Raw genomic sequence first — 8012 nt, forward strand, 5'->3', positions numbered from 1 at the left:
AAACAGCTGCGATCTCACATTGCTCCTAGAAGCACGAAGCCGAAAACACCAGCCTGAAGATGACGAATGAGACTTCATCAAAACGTCGCCAAGACACTTCCAATTTTGCGTGGGAGAAAAACCGAATAACCAAAGATCTACACACACACACACACACACACACACACACACATATATATATATGTGTGTGTGTGTATATATATGTGTGTGTGTATATATGTGTGTGTGTGTGTGTGTGTGTGTTTTTCCTCTAGCCAGGTTTTCCCTACGTAACCAAGGTTTTTCTGCAGCCCCAATGGGTTTGGTTCTGTAACCAAACCTTGGTTACGTAGGGAAAACCTGGCTAGAGGAAAAACACAATGGTTGTGAATTTTCTTCCAAGGCAACCACCATTAAAACCTCTCCTGTCTGGGACGAGTTTGGAGTGGTTTTAAGGGGAATGAGTGGTAATGGTTTCCTTTTCAAAACCTCTCCATTCCTCTTTGCATCCTTAAAACACAAGCTGCACATTTTCAGTCACATCTTTTGTGGTGATGCTGCCTTCTTGATCCCTCCAGAAAGTTGAAATGTTGTGCTGCAGCCTTTTCAAAAGATCCCCACGAACCATGGTTCATATTGTAAACTACAATAGTTAGGTTGATAAACTGATGAATTAAAATCAAGCCAAATATATGAGAGTTTAGGACAATATACAAGGTGGCTTGAATCCATTATTATGAGGATGTAGGCAGACAAGTAAAGGTAATCCTTGACTTATGACCACAATGGAGCCCAACATTTCTGTTCTTAGGTGAGACATTTGTTAAGTGAGTTCTGCCCCCATTTTATGACCTTCCTTGCAAAATTCATGTAACAAAATCTCCCTTAGAAACAGAAAGGGGAGGAGGGAGAGGAAGAGAGAGAGAGAAAGAAAAGAAAGGGAGGGAGGGATGCTTCTACCAAGTAAGCAACCTACAAGATCCCTCCCTGCAAACAAGTCCATTTGTCTGAAATGGTATAGGCAGAGTTTCCTGCCTAAGCAGAGGGTTGGACTAGAAGACCTCCAAGGTCCCTTCCAACTCTGTCATTCTATTCTATTCAACAGAACACATCTTACAGCAGAACAAATGCCAGGATAAAATTCATTAGCTCTCTAATTAGAAACCTAGAATTATTTTAGGGACCGAGATGAGGATGCATGTGAACTTCTAGCAAAAAAACACCCCCTCCCACTTACACTAGTTCTATTTTTAAGTAAAACAGCGCATGGTTCGCTTACTTTTGATGCTAAACCGTTTCATTTTTAAGTGCCTCTAATTCTTTTCCCTCCTCCAGCTTTGATCTGTAGCCTGAACCTTTCCAATTTAACAACCACTTTTTACAACTAAGTTAGCGGATTCTCTTAACGGATCTGATCTCACCGGGCTTGCCTGAAAAAGCAATTAACTTGCAAAGAATATTTTGTGTGTTTGAGGGTACTTTTGAGGTAGATTTACGGCCATAGTTTCAGTGTTACAAGGAATTATTTATGCCAACAGAGGCTAACATTTCTATAAAGCAGCTCAGAGAAGTAATCAGTCTATAGTGAAAGCAAGCAGACCAGCTGTAAAAAGTCAATTTCCTTTAGTCCTGGAAACTAATGTTACAGAAGCATCTGACAGGCACGCATCCTATGTGGGACGTATCCTATGTGGGAAGGAAAAACTATATTCCCCATCCCGTTCTCAGTTACAGGTCGTCCTCGACTTACAACTGTTCATTTAGTGACCGTTCGAAGTTATGGCACTGAAAAAAGTGACAACTGTTCTTCATCAAACTTACAACAATCGCTGCATCACGTGATAAAAATTCAGATGCTTGGCAACGGACTCATATTTATGACGACGGCAGCATCCCCAACGGTCTCACGATCAAAATTCGGCCACTTGGCAATTGACTCACACTTATGACAGTTGCAGTGTCCTCTGGGGGGTGGGGGGGAGATGTCACGCGATCCCCTTTTGCGACCTCCCGACAAGCAAAATCAATGGGGAAGCCAGATTCACTTAACCACCGTGTGACTACTATTATTATTATTATTATTATTATTATTATTATTATTATTATTATTATTATTATTAATTGAATTTGTATACCGCCCTACTCCCGAAGGACTCAGGGCGGTGAACAGCCAGATAAAATACATATAATACAAATGTTAAAAAAAGCATTAAAATACAATTAAACAATTTGGCCTGGAAAACGAAATTTAAAACACCCCAAATTCTTAAGACTAACTTGGCAACTTTAGCGATCCGCTTAACAACTGTGGCAGGAAAGGTCGTAAAATGGGGGCAAAATTCGCTTAGCAGATGTCTCGCTTAGCAACAGGAATTTTGGTTATAAGTCGAGGACGATCTGTATATTACCTTGGTTATATTACCAAATATACTACTTGGTATATTAATATCTTGGTGTATTACCATTTATTGTGTCAGAGCTGTATCATTTGCATTAAAGGAAAAAGCAACTTCATCTCTACATGTCATGCAGCAAAAATTCATGCAAGAGAAAGATTCACCACCTTTGTCGGAATCTGGTGGCATCTGCTGCAACACTTCACAAATAGGAAGAGAGAGAAACAGGGGAGTTCCAACTCAGGCCTGAGATGCCACAGAGAATGCGCAGCCCCTGCCTGGCTTCATTTCCATCCCCACCACCCCAAGGCCTGATCCCCAGGCGCAGGGGGGCAGGAAAGACAAGCCGGGACTGTAAAGGAATCACTCTTGGTTTGAGAGGCAGTGGCCATGGCAACCAAGCGGGGAAGAAACACACCAATGACACCAGTGACTTTAAAAAGTCGCCCCTTTCAGCAGGCGGAGGGAGGAATGTGGACAGGGCAAGAAAAGAAGGCAAAAGTGAAGGTAAGTAATGCAACAGAAAGATCAGGCAGGCTGGGAGGGGAGGGGGAGAGAGAGAGAGAAAGAAAAAGAAAGAAAGAAAGAAAGAAAGAAAGAAAGAAAGAAAGAAAGAAAGAAAGAAAGAAAGAAGGCAGGCTGCTGACAAACTAAAGGAGAAGTGGGATTTATTTGCTTAAAATAGGGGTGACTCAAAAACAGGGAGCAATAATACAGTGGGAGCATTCAAGTGAAACCTGCAGAGGTAGGAGACGAAATAATTCAGAAGTGCTCAAACAAAGGAGGACAAGGGTGGGGAAGAGGAAGAGGGGGAGAAAGAGAAAGAGAGAGAGAGGGAGGGATGCTTCTACTGGTACCAAACAAGCAACCCACAAGCTCTCTTTGCAAACAAGATCCTCTCTTTTGACCATTTTCACACTCACAGCATCCCTGTGGTCCAGCCATCAAAATTTGGACGCTTGGCAACTGGTTCATAGTTTATATTGATGAGAGTTGTCCAGGGTCCATGTGATCATTTTGTAACTTTCTGACAAGCAAAGTCAAGGGAGGAACCGGGTTCGTTTAACAACTGCATGACTAACTTAACAATTGCAGTGATTCATTCAACAGCCGTGGCAAGAAAGGTCGTAAAATGGGGCAACAGTCTCCCTTAGCAACAGGGGGGGAGGGGGGAGGGAGAGGAAGAGAGAGCAAAAGAGAGAAAGAGAGGGAGGGATGCTTCTACAGAGCAAGCAGCCCACAAGCCTTCTTTGCAAACCAGATCCCCCTCTGCAAACCAGATCCCCCTCTGCAAACCAGACCCCTCTGCCAACAAGATCCCTCTCTGCCAACAAGACCCCTCCCTGCCAACAAGATCCCTCTGTGCAAATAAGATCCCTCCCTGCCAGCAAGACCCCTCCATGCAAACAAGATCCTTCCCTGCCAACAAGATCCCTCCCTGCAAACAAGATCCCTCTCTGCAAACAAGATCCCTCTGCAAACCAGACCCCTCCCTGCCAACAAGATCCCTCTGTGCAAACAAGATCCCTCTGTGCAAACAAGATCCTTCCCTGCCAACAAGATCCCTCCGTGCAAACAAGATCCCTCCATGCAAACAAGATCCCTCCCTGTAAACAAAATCCTTCCCTGCCAACAAGATCCCTCCCTGCAAACAAGATCCCTCTGCAAACAAGACCCCTCTGGGCAAACCCGATCCCTCCCCGTAAACAAGATCCCTCCCTGCAAACAAGATCCCTCTCTGCCAACAAGACCCCTCTGTGCAAACACGATCCCTCTGTGCAAACACGATCCCTCCCTGCCAACAAGATTCTTCCTTGCCAACAAGATCCCTCCCTGCAAACAAGACCCGTCTCTGCAAAAGAAGATCCCTCTCTGCAAACCTTTGTGCCCGCACGTGCAGAGTCGGCGGACCCGCAGCCCAGGATGGAGGCGCCCGGGTCGGCCTCCCTATCTACCGTAGCAAAGCCCCGGAGGGCTGGGCAAAGCGTCGGGGAGAAAGGCGGCTTGGGCACCGAGACAAATCATCACCCCCTCCCCAACCCCGAAATCCGCCCTCCAGGTGCGCTCATTGTTCGCTGCGGCAGGTAAGCGAGTGGGGGGGCGGTGTTAGGAGGGAGGGAGGTCAGCGGCCGGCCAGAGGGGACCCCGCTCTTCCCCCCGGGCTGCCCTGCAAAACCCATCATCCCCAGCAGGCCGAGGAGCGGGGGGGGAGGAGAGACCCAACAGGAGGGAGCCCGCCAAATCACACGGGGGTGGGGGAGGGGAGGGGAGGCAGGGCGAAGAGACCTCCCGCCCCGCGCGCGGAGACACACCTCCCTCCCCCCACCCCGAAGAGACCCCCCCCACCAGCCCTGGAGGAGGAGGAGGAGGGGTCCCTCCCGAGGCCCTCCGGCCCCCCGCGTGCACGACCCCCCCCGCCTCCCCCAGGAGGGGCGCCCCAATTGCCCCCCCTCCCCGCGTGGGAGGAGGAGGAGGGGGCGGGGCCAAGGAGGGAGGGAGGTGGGAGGGGGCGCTCCCTCCTCAGCAGGGGGGCGGGCCGGGCTTGTGCAGGCCAACGGCGGCCTAGCGTGCTTTGCCCGCCCGCCCGCCTCTCCTCTCCTCGCCGGCCCGCCCGCCCGTTTTTCCCGCCGCTTCAGTTACCTGGCTCGGCGCTGCCGGGTCGCTCTTGGCCTCAGCCCGCCCGCCCGTCCGCTCCGCCTCCGCCTCCTGCTTCGCCCGTGTCGGGGAACAATGACGTCCCCGCTCCGCCCGGCCTCCTGCATCCGGGGCCTCCGCGGCCGGCGCGCCTCTGGGTCACACGGGGATCACAGGCGGCGCTTGCACGCCGTCGGGCGACAGGGGGCGCTGCGGGGGCCGGGCGCGATCTCCGGCGCGCAGGCGCCGGGGAGGGGCCGCCGAGGGGCGTGGCCCAGCTGGAGCTTTGGAAGGGCGGGAGTGGAAGGGAGAGGGAGAGAGATGGAAAGAAAAAGAGGGGGAGAGAGAGAGAGAGAGAGGGAGAGAAAGATGGAAAGAGAGGGGGAGAGAAAGAGAGAGGGAGAGAAAGAGAGAGGGGGGAAAGATAGAGAGAAGGAGAAAGAGAGAAAGAGAGAGGAAGAGAAAGATGGAAAGAGAAGGGGAGAGAGAGAGAGAGGGAGAGAAAGATGGAGAGGGGGAGAGAAAGAGAGAGAGACAGGGAGAGAAAGATGGAAAGAGAAGGGGAGAGAAAGAGGAGAGAGAGAGAGAGAAGGGGAGAGAAAGATAGAAAGAGAGAGAGAGAGGGAGAGAAAGATGGAAAGAGAGGGGAAAGAGAGAGAGAAAGAGAAAGATAGAAAGAGAGGGAGAGAAAGATGGAAAGAGAAGGAGAGAGAAAGACAGAGGGAGAGAAAGATAGAAAGAGAGGGGGGAAAGAGAAAGGGGGAGAGAAAGAGGGAGAGACAGAAAGATAGAAAGGGAGAGAAAGATAGAAAGAGGGAGAGAAAGTTAGAAAGAGGAAGAGAAAGAGAGGCAGAAAAAGGGAGAAAGGAAGAGAGGGGGAGAGAAAGAAAGGGAAAGTTAGAAAGGGTCTCTTTGAGAGAGAGGGAGAAAAAGAGGGAGAGAGAGAGAAAGAGAGGAAGTGAAAGAGAGAGAAAGAAAGGGAGAGAGAAAGAGGAAGAAAGATAGAGAGGGAGAGAAAGTGCAAAAGAGAGAAGACAAAAAGAAAAAGAAAGGGAGGGAAAGAAAGATAGAAAGAGGAAGAGAAAGAGAAAAGATAGAAAGAGGGAGAGAAAGAGAAAGAAAGAAAGAAAGAGAGAGGGAGAGAGAGTGAAAGAGAGAGAGAGAGATATAGAGAAAAATCCTGTTCTAATGAGCACTGCCAACTCATAAGGAGCTTATCAAAATGGTGTAGACACCCCACGTTTCCTACTTATCTCAAAAAAATTGACTTCCTGCTGAATTAGCACTATAGATCATCCCCAGTTCTATGTCTCCTGCACAAATATCTCTGCTCTTGGGAAGAAAAAAAAAACATGATAAAAAGATGTGTGAATGTAGAACAGTGCTGGTTAATTTCACAAAAATTCAGAGTTTCCAAGCGCCTTTAATAGCAGGCACTCATTTTTGAAATCTGCTGGGTTTTGACAGGAGATTGAAAAATCCTCTAGCAAGTTCGTAGGAACTTCAATGAGCGAAGAGATCAAAAGTGAACAGGAGCGTCTATTGTAAATTTTTGTTACAGTTCGTGAAAAAACACAAGGCTTCGCTACAGTATAATGTTCAATTACCAGGAAGATGTGATTTAATTAATCGCCTCTCTGTTTGCTGAGTTTCTGAACTGCATATTCCCCTGGGAAATGGATGGCCCCATTAGCTTGACACAGATGCCTCCTGCGTAAAATATGGCTTTAAAAAAAAAAAGACGTCCTATTGAATACTCATACAAATTAAAAAGCATATTTTCTACCAGATCCAAAAAAAGAATATCACGGATGAAATTCAGCAAAAACCAGGCTTGCTGAGTTGTAATGGGATTAATGCTGCATAGTTTTATCACGTTAAGGTACCATCCACATTTAAATAAAATAATCGATCTGAATGCTATGTTAGCAGTGGGAATGCATTTATTATTTCGGGGAAATGCATATGATAAAGTTAGCTGTTCTCATTTGTATTCATTTCTCATTTTTGACACGAGCGGGCTTTTAAAAACATTCTCCAGATATATGCTTGTTCCCATGCGTCCTTCACTTGCTGGAAAAGGCTTTTGAATTACCTGGTGGTGTATTTACCTGACCTAATTTTATTGGAATCCTTGGCAAAGGTAGTCCTTGACTCATGATCACGATTGAACCCAAAATTTCTCTTGCTAAGTGGGGCATGAAGTGGATTTTGCCCCATTTTATGGCCTTTCTTGCCAATGTTGTTAAGTGAATCACTGCAGTTGTTAAAAGTTAGTGATATAGTTGGTAAATGAATCGTTTCCCCATTGACTTTGCTTGTCAGAAAGTCGCAAAAGGGGACCACATGTTTATGGGACACTGCAATTGTCATAAATATGAGCCAGTTGCCATGGGTCTCGATTTTGCACACGTTGACCATGGGGTTGCTGCAATAGTCCTAAGTGTGAAAATGGTTATAAGTCAGTTTTTTAAAGTGCTGTTGTAACTTCAAATGGTCACTATACAAACTGTTGTAAATCAAGGACTACCTAATATTCTCCAAAAGAAGAGAATCAATCAATCAATCAGAATACAGCTGGAAGGGACCATGGAGGTCTTCTAATCCAGCCCCCTGCTCAACCAGGAGACCCTATCCCATTTCAGACAAGGGACTGTCCCCCCCATTGATGAAGCTGACTGTGTGACCATTTGTGTCATCATAAATTTGATAACCCTAATTATGATCAAGTCAATAATAATAATAATTTGATACCTAGGATGCTGGCAGCAACCCGTATCAACCATTAGCACCAGTCAATGATACTTACGATACATTTTTAAATGTTGTTGACTTGAGTTTCATGTTTAATGAATAAAAGAGAGTAATAATAATGTTTAATGAATAAAAGATTAATAATAATAATAATTTGATACCTAGGATGCTGGCAGCAACCCGTATCAACCATTAGCACCAGTCAATGATACTTATGATACATTTTTAAATGTTCAGTTGACTGAGTTT

This window comes from Pituophis catenifer, unplaced genomic scaffold (assembly GCF_029215685.1).
Source record: "Pituophis catenifer annectens isolate HBS135680 unplaced genomic scaffold, rPitCat1.0.hap2 SCAF_16, whole genome shotgun sequence".
NCBI classification, from domain to species: Eukaryota; Metazoa; Chordata; class Lepidosauria; order Squamata; family Colubridae; genus Pituophis; species Pituophis catenifer.